This window comes from Notolepis coatsorum (genome assembly GCF_963971535.1).
Source record: "Notolepis coatsorum genome assembly, chromosome: 13".
NCBI classification, from domain to species: Eukaryota; Metazoa; Chordata; class Actinopteri; order Aulopiformes; family Paralepididae; genus Notolepis; species Notolepis coatsorum.
This window is the reverse complement of record NC_140177.1, coordinates 74,653,359-74,663,614: the sequence shown is the minus strand read 5'-3', so window position 1 is coordinate 74,663,614 and position 10,256 is coordinate 74,653,359. Positions and strand designations below refer to the sequence as shown.

The window sequence follows — 10,256 nt, the reverse complement described above, 5'->3', positions numbered from 1 at the left end:
GTGTTTTGAACAGAGGAATGTGTAGCTGATGTGTTTTGAACAGAGGAAGGTGTAGCTGATGTGTTTTGAACAGAGGCAGGTGTAGCTGAGGTGTTTTGAACAGAGGCAGGTGTAGCTGAGGTGTTTTGAACAGAGGAAGGTGTAGCTGATGTGTTTTGAACAGAGGAAGGTGTAGCTGATGTATTTTGAACAGAGGAAGGTGTAGCTGATGTGTTTTGAACAGAGGCAGGTGTAGCTGAGGTGTTTTGAACAGAGGCAGGTGTAGCTGAGGTGTTTTGAACAGAGGAAGGTGTAGCTGAGGTGTTTTGAACAGAGGAAGGTGTAGCTGAGGTGTTTCGAACAGAGGAAGGTGTAGCTGAGGTGTTTTGAACAGATGCAGGTGTAGCTGAGGTGTTTTGAACAGAGGAAGGTGTAGCTGAGGTGTTTAGAACAGAGGAAAGTTTAGTGGATGTTGGAGGGATTGAGGTGGTCTGGTAGACAGCAGGGCTGGAATCAGTCTGGGAAGTTGTTGTGTTGGGCAGAAATTGACCTGAAATAGAGAGAGGATTATGCATACTGTAATTCCCCAAAATACCACTTACTAATCATTTTAGCAATTCAACTATTACACTTGGTCATACTTGTCATGAAAACTGTGTAATTTCCCGCCTGTATAGGATCTGGGGCCCCGTGCTAACTTTCAGAATTTCCTGAAGTGAAAGAGGTGTTGTACTTCCTTCACCACCTGGCTGGTGTGCACATCCCAGACGAGGTCCTTGGTGATGTGAACATAGAAGAACTTGAAGCTGCTCACAGCAGACCCACTCTATTTGGTGTGTGTGGTCTGCTTGTGTTGTCCCAGCGGTATGGTGTTTGTCTTGTCATCCGTAGTTGTAGTTCTTTGGGTTTCCTGTAGTTCTTTGTTAGTCTGTCTCCCCTCCCAGGTGTCTCCAGTTGTAATCATCCCCAGGTGTTTCTCATTGTTTCTGTATTTGAGTTCCTTGTTTCCTGTTCTCTGTGGGTTCATTCTTGTTTCCTGTTTGTTACCCTGTCTGTGTTAGAGTAAGTAAGTGTTTCCTTGTTAGTATTTCCTTGTTAGTTCTAGCGTATTTACCCCCCTCTTACAGCGGTTGCTGAGAGGTGTTGTTTTTGTGTTTTTCCTGTGCTCTTGTTTTTGCATTTAAGAGTTTATTCAATTAAAGCTCCATTAACCCCTTCACTACCACACTACAGAAGGTTAACCTTTCACTACCACACTACAGACGGTAGTGTGGCAGTGAAAGGGTTAACCCTTTCGACTGTCACTGGGGCGACAGTGGCTCAGGAGGCAGAGCAGTCGTCTGGCAATCCGGAGGTTCCCGGTTCGATTCCCGCTCCTCCCGGGCAGCCTGATTGCTTTTACCAACGCGTTCGTGTTTCCACGTCTCTGATTGGCCAGGTCATGTGACATGTACGCCCAATCGCGGGACCGCAAGTTTCTACACTGGTTAAGCTTAGGCCCTCTTTTGAAGTTGGTTAAGGTTAGAGTTTGTCTTAGAGCATGGCGATAGAACGCCTGCCCTGATTCCAAACTCTAACCTTAACCAACTGCGAAAGAGTCGCCTAAGCTTAACCAGTGATAAACTAGGCGTTAGGTAGTTTGCAGGCTGTTCGACCCGGAAATAGGCGCAGAACTTGCCGTCCCACGATTGGCGCGCATGTCACATGACCTGGCCAATCAGAGCGCAAAACGGGAACCCGGAAACACGGACGCGTTGGTAAGTAAGTAAGTAAGTAAAGTTTATTCATATAGCACTTTTCACAGAGACAGCTCACAAAGTGCTTTACATACAAAAAAGCATAGACGCTCCCGGGCAGCGTGTCGATGTGTCCTTGAGCAAGACACTTAACCCCTAATTGCTCCCGATGAGCAGGTTGGCACCTTGCATGGTTGCCTCCGCCGTTGGTGTGTGAATGTGTGAGTGAATGGCTAAAATGTGAGTAACAAATTGTAAAGCGCTTTGGATAAAAGCGCTATATAAAAAAGCAGCCATTTAACCCTTTGTCGTGTGAAAGGGTTAACCTTCTGTATTGTTGCAGTGAAAGGGTTAACCATTTGGTAGTGTGGCAGTGAAAGGGTTAACTCGCTGTCTTGTCTGCCTTTGGGTCCTGCTCTCACCACCAAACCGTGACAGACAGGGTCTATAGCCTCTCTCTCCCTCTCCTGCAGTTGAGGGAGATGTTGTTCAATCTGCACCATTTGTGCCAGGTTGTTAATCTCTTCTCTGTAGGCTGTTTCATTGTTGTGGGTGATTAGGCATCACGGTGGTGTCATCGGCAACCTTCATCACCATGTTGGAGCTGTACTTGGCTACACAATCGTTGGTGTACAGGGAGTAGAGGAGGGGGCTCAGGACACAGCCCTGGGGGGGGGGTCCTGGCTTGAGGGTCAGAGGGGTTGAGGTGTTTGGTCCCATCCCATCACCAGTCCTAGGTTCTTCAGTTTGGTGTTGAGTTTGGCAGGGATTATAGTGTTGAATGCTGGGCTATAGTCAATGAACATCATTCTCACATGTGAGTTATTTCGCTCTATCACAGGTCGGCAATAGGCGGCCCGCGGGCCGAAATTGGCCCGCCAGCAATAATATCTGGCCCCTCAGAATATATAATTTTTTTTTTTTTTTTTTTTTTTATTATATATCAGACCAACTAGGCTAGGCTATATGATAGCTATAATGTCCAAATATAGAAACTACCACCACCTAAAGAATGCTTATTATACTTTGTTTTATCCATGTTGAGAGTGAATAACAGGTAGGCAGTGAGATGCAATGTAGTGCTTGCTCAACATGAAAAAAGTCGGTGGACAGCGCCTGGTGCTGAAATAACAAACAAGCAGTGTGGTGTGAAATTAAAACACCAGTTCAGTAAGTCATTCAAACTTTATCTTTACTATATATATATTACTGTGACAACACCACACATGTGAACAGTAACAATGCGATTAAACTGAAGTCAAATCAGAGAAAAAAAACTGAATCTGCTTCAAGAAGATGCGCTACATTAGGTATATAAGGAATTACAACGAGACATTTATTAACTAAATAAAAAATACAATTAGGCTTTTAACCTTCTAAAGCCGGGCACAAGACTAGACATGTTTTGTAAAACATTAAATATCTTTGGATTTGTTTGTGATAGAGACTTGCTTTATTGTATCGGAATCGATTGTCATCTAAACATTTTGTGCATCTCTCAAAGAATGCGCGGATGTAAAGCATAGAATCTTGAAATATCTAGATTGGTTGTTTTCCCTGCACTGCATCTAATCTGCTATATCTATCCATTTATCATATATCTATGTCTGTCACTATAGCCAATGGAAATGCTAGAAATGGTCACGTGGACTGGGAGAACCAATGGAAAATTCCTATTGTTTCTCAATAGTCCAGTGCGCTCCACAGAAAGGGCTGTCAGATAGACGCATTGGTTGCTCGTAATGTAAGATAGGCCAATAAGAGAGAGGCGCTTGTCTCTGGTTTTATAATAAAATGGCAAACAGACAAAGGTATAATGTTCAGTGCAAATGTGCACGTTGTTTACAGTTTATTATGCCACCTGTAACTGAGGGGTACAATTCCCTGACTGTATTATATAAGTATGGTATCATTAAACCACTACTGTCTTATGTACATTACTACTGGCCATACAGTACACAGGTATATCAGATGAACACTTCCCACAATGACACGGTTCCACACAAAACTGGGTTATAATAATATTTATTAGCAGCAATGATAGTATATAACAATACTTTACGTAGGGTCGCGCTTATAAGGCGAAAGAATGTGCGTGAGTAAATCAATAACGTAAGTCCATTATCATATTACGCAGGAGATAATGAATACCACCTGTATCTTAGGAATTATATCTATGGTACACTAGTAAGGCAGCGGGAGATACTGGTAGGGTCCCTCCGGTTGTAGGCCAGCAAGGGGAGAGGATTTGTCGGTAGTAGAGTCTGGGTCAACGAAGAATAGGGAGACTCCAAGTACAGGAGACGGTGCAATAATCTCTTGATCCGCAGACGAATAACAGCTGTTCTCCGGCATGCAGCTCCGCATGGAAGAAAGCTAGCCAGCCTCAGGCTTCTTAGAGGCGGGCTCGACGTTGCTCCTCACAGGGTAAATCCCACACAATTGTGGGTGTAGACGATTCTCCGCTCCATCAGTTACAGGACCAAAGCAAATATAATCCAGCCGAAAAGGGCTATGTAGTCGTCGGGTAGGTTATCCAGTGTACATGTCCACACGGTCCTCGTCTAGGGCTCCTCGGGTGAAGGCGCCAGGGTAAGCTGCCCAGCCTAGATAAGCACACTAGCTGGTACGAGGAAACGTTGGTGATGCTGGTCACTGTAGAACGGTAGCCGCACGATACACTATACATAAATAGACTATTACTGAATTAATAGAATAGGTCGAACTCGACGGTACAGCGTTAAACTCTGATACTTCAGTTATTAATTCGCACGCGGTCTCAATGCTCTATTTGGGGCCAAACAGGCCATACTTCACCGCACGTTGTATCGTGGGTGAGGCTTCAACTTATTGGGTAACTTAACTTCTGTATTCACCTGCGCCGTATTTATACGTTAGGTGAACAAACTAGTACCAGCCTTATTCCTGTCTCGTATTCTTGCGCATAGCCATTCATGTCCAGGCATGTCTTTGGCGGTGACTTTGAACTAGACCTTGGGGGTATGGCAGTGGCGCCTAAGGGACCGCTGTCCAATAGGAGAACGAAATATTATGGTCTGTACTAGGTAAAGGGATATTCCGTGTATATGTACAAGGAATACACAAGGGATATCAAACGATATACAAATATTATGCAATATATATCAAGTAGTAAATATATATATTCGGTTTAATCTGATCCTTCGTAACACCACCTATGCAGCTCGCTTATTTTGTCCATTCTTTGCCTCTGCCACAAATGTATGTCTTAGTTATAAGGTGGTCTGTCACAGAGTTAAAATGTTTTCACTATCAATATATTAAATTAGCCATTGTTTTTGTTTTGTTTTGTTGTTGTTTTCCAATGGCTTGGAAAAATGTTGGCCCTCGGCCAAACTTAATTGCCTACCCCTCTAGGTGGTTGAAGGTGGAGTGTTCTAAATCTATTTTGTCGGTAGGTTACAGTTTAGTTCCTTAATTAACATGCTTCTCAAAGCATTTGCTCACTATGGGAGTGAGGGCGACAGGGCGCCAGTCATTCAGACATGTTATCTTGTTATTTTTTGGCACTGGCACAATGGTAGATGACTTGAAGCAGGCTGGGACTGTACAGTCGGAGAGAGAGAGGTTGAACCTGTCGGTGAACACACCAGCCAGCTGCTCCGCTCATGTGGCCTGGGAAGCCGTCTGGTCCAGCTGCCTTGTTTACGCTAATGCACTTGAATTCCCTGCACACGTCGGCCTCAACAATGACCAGAGTGCTACTCGTTTTGGCAGTGGGCTGGGAGGTTAGTGTGTTTAACTTCAAACCGGGCTTACAGGTTGTTCAGCTCATCAGATGTAAGGTCTGATATTGTGTGCAATCCTTGCCATACACTGTGTGAGTCATTACTCTTAGTTGAGTCAATGAAAGTATTTTGGCAACACTTTACGCATAGACGCTTGGTTGCGCGGGTTACAGAGAGACAGAAGAAGAAAATGCTTTAAATGACCACACTTGGTCTTTTATTGACATAAATATTCCTAAAAACAACTCAAAAGCATGTCTTTTACATACATGCAAACATCACAAAGGGAAATAATGTTTTTCTTCTTTTTTTTTTACCTTTATTTTACCAGATAGTCACTTGAGATCAAAGATCTCTTTTTCGAGCAATGGCAGCAAAAACAAACATACAAAATACACAAAACACAGACCGAGACATAAAAGGCAAAGTGGGGCAAGGGGATACATTTGAGCTGCAGCAAATTAGATTGAATGGGATTGGGGGAGATTGGAGGGTAGGGTAATAAGGCAGAAAGAGGATGGAAGGTGAGGCTTTGCAGGAGGTTGCTGGGGAGAGAAGGTCAGGTTAAATATAAAATATAACAGCACATTATGCAGTGAAGCAGTGACATTCTCCCATCTCATTCTTTAAAATGCCCTTAATTTGAACTTTAAAATCAGATATGGTAGTGAAACACACAATTAAACACACATCAAACAAATAACCAAATAAAATGACAAGGTATGTAACACATGAAGCAGAACAGTCAAATCACAGTCAAATGAGTGATACAGAACATTAAGGTGATCAAGGGCACTCTTGTTATGCCTAACTGCTTAAAATAATTCCCATGGATGTGTTTTTTTTTTTTTTTTATGTTTATGTCAAATGAATAATAAACACACTATTTATCTGACTGTAACAATAGACTATACAGATAGATTCAGAGCAGAATTTTGAGTGTCATGTTTTGTGAAATAAATTCTTGGAAATGTGAGGCAACAACGTTTAGTGTTAAGTAAGATGCTATTATTTCCAATGTATTGATCATTCACTCACCATTGCAGTGAGGTAGCAGCAGCATCAGGAGCAACACATATACTATAAATCCATCCATGCTTCTGTCTTCTGTCATATATAACTTATGTGAATATTGTTAGATTGTACAAGATTAAGTGGACAGTGGACACCCACAGCCACACCCTCTCTCAGAACAGTCATACAACTTCCTCATAGTACTTTTACAAGTTACTGTACATGCCAGGAATGTTGTTGTATTAATCCTGTGGAGAATTATATATTTTATAATTGTATATCACTAGTTATATGAGTTTGCACAGAGCTTCAAAGTTAGCACTTCTACACTGTAGGTAAAACTGTGTAGTTTTAGGTAAAAACCAGCCAATGTATTACAATACACTCAAGACCCGGCGCCATGGGCGGGCATTGGGGGGCCGGGCCCGCCCACTGAGTCAGCTGTGCCCACCCTGGTAAAAATAAAAAAAAATTAAAAAAAATTAAAAAAATTGTCAATCAAAGTCGACTATCCAAATCCTTAGTCGGGGACAGCCCTAGTGGGCACTGATGTCAACAACAACACTACTGAAGCTAGCACGGCACTCTGTGAGAATTAGTTTTCTACCCTCAAGAACATCTTTACAGAACACCGCCTTAGTATGCTTCATCGACGCAAGGCCAATTTAATTCAGTTGGCATTTGAGAAGGACTTAACAAAAAAGTTCAGGAATGAGTGGAGGGGCAGTGTTTTAAGAAGATTTCACTCTGTCCCCAAACGCTGCTTGCCGCTCTACTAAATGGTAATTTGCTTTTTTATGCACCTTATTTTTGTCAGTTCAGTTCAGTCCGTCAGTGAATTCAGAAGTGTTGAATAAATGGAGACTTTTCAAAGATATAGAATAGAATAGAATAGAAATGTATTATCCTGAGGGAAATTTGACACTCCAAATCACTCAACATTAAACATTTAGACAGAACAAGTCACGAATAAGAATAAAAAAACAAATGGCCTAAGAATAGAATAAAATGAAATCGAATAAAAATAGAATAAAAGATACAGTAAATAAATACAGTAAAAATATACTGAAGTCTACAGTAGGTGTAATATTGCACAGTGCTGTTTAAAAAGTAAGAGTCCAGGAAGATGGTAACTGTCACTCTGTGCTCAGTGATGCAGTGAGGCACAGTGATGCATTGTAAAGTCTGATGGCTGTCGGAATGAAGGACTTCCTGTGCCGTTCAGTGCTGCATTTAGGTAGTGTGAGCCTATAACAATACATGCTCCTCCTGTCAGCCAAGTCTGTGTATAGTGGGTGGGAGGGGTTTTCCCTGATGGCCTGGAGCTTAGCAAGGCTCCTCCTCTCCGCCACCCTCCCTAGGGCGTCCAGCTCCACCCCAACCACGCTACTGGCCTTCCTGACCATCTTATCCAGCCTGTCTGTGTCCCCTGCTCTCAGTCCGCTGCCCCAGCAGGTCTGTTATATATATCCGTTCAGTCTGTTTTTGTATAAGTGAATGCAAGCCACAGCGCCGTTGTCCCAGCTGAAACGTATAAAAGGGAACCTGTGTTGAAAAACCATTGTGCCCCCCCGAGAACATTTCATGCCCCCCCACTAATTTGTTTCTGCAGCCTGGTCTGCGACACGTTGGAACCATTCGTGATAAGTTATAACGATCTCCCGATTGTATCTGAATCAGGAGATTCTCTTCTCTCCGTCAAAACTTTTTATGTGTATCTCTCAGTCACCCACGGGCGGGCTGCTGGCAGTGTGCGACAGTAAGGCATAGAATCTTGAAGGTTAGAAACGTTGGAAAGACTATAATAATAAAATAAGCTTATTTTAGTAAAGTAAATAAACAAATTATTTTGAGATTTTTTTAAAATTAAAATAAATAAAAATCATTGTGGTTATTTTCTAAATAGTGGATATGAACACATTTGATGTAAATCCATGGAGTGGATGAGATGTACAGTATTCATCGTGTCAAGTGAGTCTGATCCGTCTGATCCTTATGGTGCAGGAATCACAGTGGGCCTGGGTCTCAAGCTGGGATACAAACTGTGAGGGAGAAAGAACAGAATGTGTTTGTAAACAAGACTGAGATCACAATAAAAAACAATACTTGTAATAGACAGTGTGTTTCCCTGATGTTCTAGAATGATTTGGTTGCATCTAACTAAAGACACAGGCGTATACAGTCAGTGCACTCCTGGATTGTTGGCACAGAAAAGGTGGTAAAAGCAGTGGCAGCCTATAACACTATCATACACTATCATTTTTATGGTATAATGATATTTGACAGTATTTCATTTTTCCAATACAAATGACATTGACTTAAAATAAAAAAAAATCTGTCCACTGCATGGATATAATTCAAAACAGTTATTATTATATTTATTATATATATATTATTATTTACACAAATATTGTTGACAATAGCAGTGTAAAACGACATAACTTTGTGTGGATCTCCTACTGGTATAGCCTATCTACAGACATGGTTTGTAGGTACCTCCCAGCCCCAATGAACATTGTATACATGTCAACAATTATAAATTCTCATTGTGTGCATCACAATGTAAAAATAACTCATGAACTATTGTGCATTTTTCATGTATCGCACTTACACGATGCAACGCCTCAATGATCACTGCTTCGCTCTCTCCTCCATAAGATGCAACTGATACCTTTAAATAAACAGTTTGGATACCTGCAAAGAAATATGAATAAAACAATTATTTGAACTTGCTAGACAATATGTGTCAGGACTTCAAGAGTCACTGAGTTTGCATATTACCCTCATTTGAAGTTATGTTGGTCTTGGTGTCCTCAGAGGCTGAGAGTGTGCTGCCATCTACTGGTGAAGAAGCAGTAGTACTACTACCATGCATTGACTCTGATGTGGTGAGAACAGGAGAATCATTATTTATTTCACGAATCATGTATCATGGGTCCGTGTTTCTGGGTGACTTCTAAGTATTTTTTTTTATAGATACCTTTTTGGGCTGTGGTTGCCGTTGTGACATTCATTTGAGGAGTCTGTGTCGAGACTTTGTTTGTAGTTTGCATGCTGTGGATAGACTCCAAAGGTGTGGTTTCTATGGTTGTGTGATTAGGATGAAGTGTAACTGTATTACCAGGGTGCGTTATTGTGGAATTAGACTCAGGACTCATGTTTATTACAGAATATGTCACAAGCTTAGCATTAGTGGCTGTAACACTTTTAGAAATGGGGCTAACTGTAAAATTGTCAGTAACAGGACTACTGTCTGTACCAGTTTCAAAAACAGGGCTAGTGGCTGTAACATTGTCAGGACCAGGGCTTGTGGCTGTGACATCTTCAGGGAAAGGGCCAACTGTAACATTTTCAGAAAAAGGGCTAACTGTAAAATGTTCAGGGACAGGACTAGTGGCTGTAACATGTTCAGCAACATGGCTATCTGTAACAATTTCAGAAACAAGGCTAACTGTAACATTTGCAGGAACAGGACTATTGGCTGTAACATGTTCAGCAACAGATCCAGTGACCGTAGCACCTCCAGAAACAGGGCTAACTGTAACACTTCCAAAAATACGACTAGTTGATGTAAAGTTTTCAAGAACAGGGCTAGTGGCTGTAATATTTTTAGGACCAGTGCTAACTGTAAGATGTTCAGGAAGAGGGCCAACTGTAAAATTATCAGGAACAGAGTTAGTGCCAGTAACATCTTCAGAAACAGGGCTAACTGCTACACTTCCAGGAACAGGGCTAACTGTAACACTTCCAGAGACAGGGC

At 41.9% G+C, this 10,256-nt stretch overlaps 1 long non-coding RNA gene across 1 annotated transcript; it reads right to left on the bottom strand.

Moving 5' to 3' along the window:
- Positions 1-8,265: 8,265 nt before the first annotated feature.
- LOC311238828 lies at positions 8,266-9,789 on the bottom strand. The gene is made up of 4 exons (XR_014620395.1): positions 9,477-9,789; positions 9,278-9,376; positions 9,108-9,190; positions 8,266-8,538 (listed from the first exon to the last, which is right to left on the bottom strand). It is a non-coding gene; the product is annotated as an uncharacterized lncRNA (long non-coding RNA).
- Between the last annotated feature and the right edge of the window lie 467 nt (positions 9,790-10,256).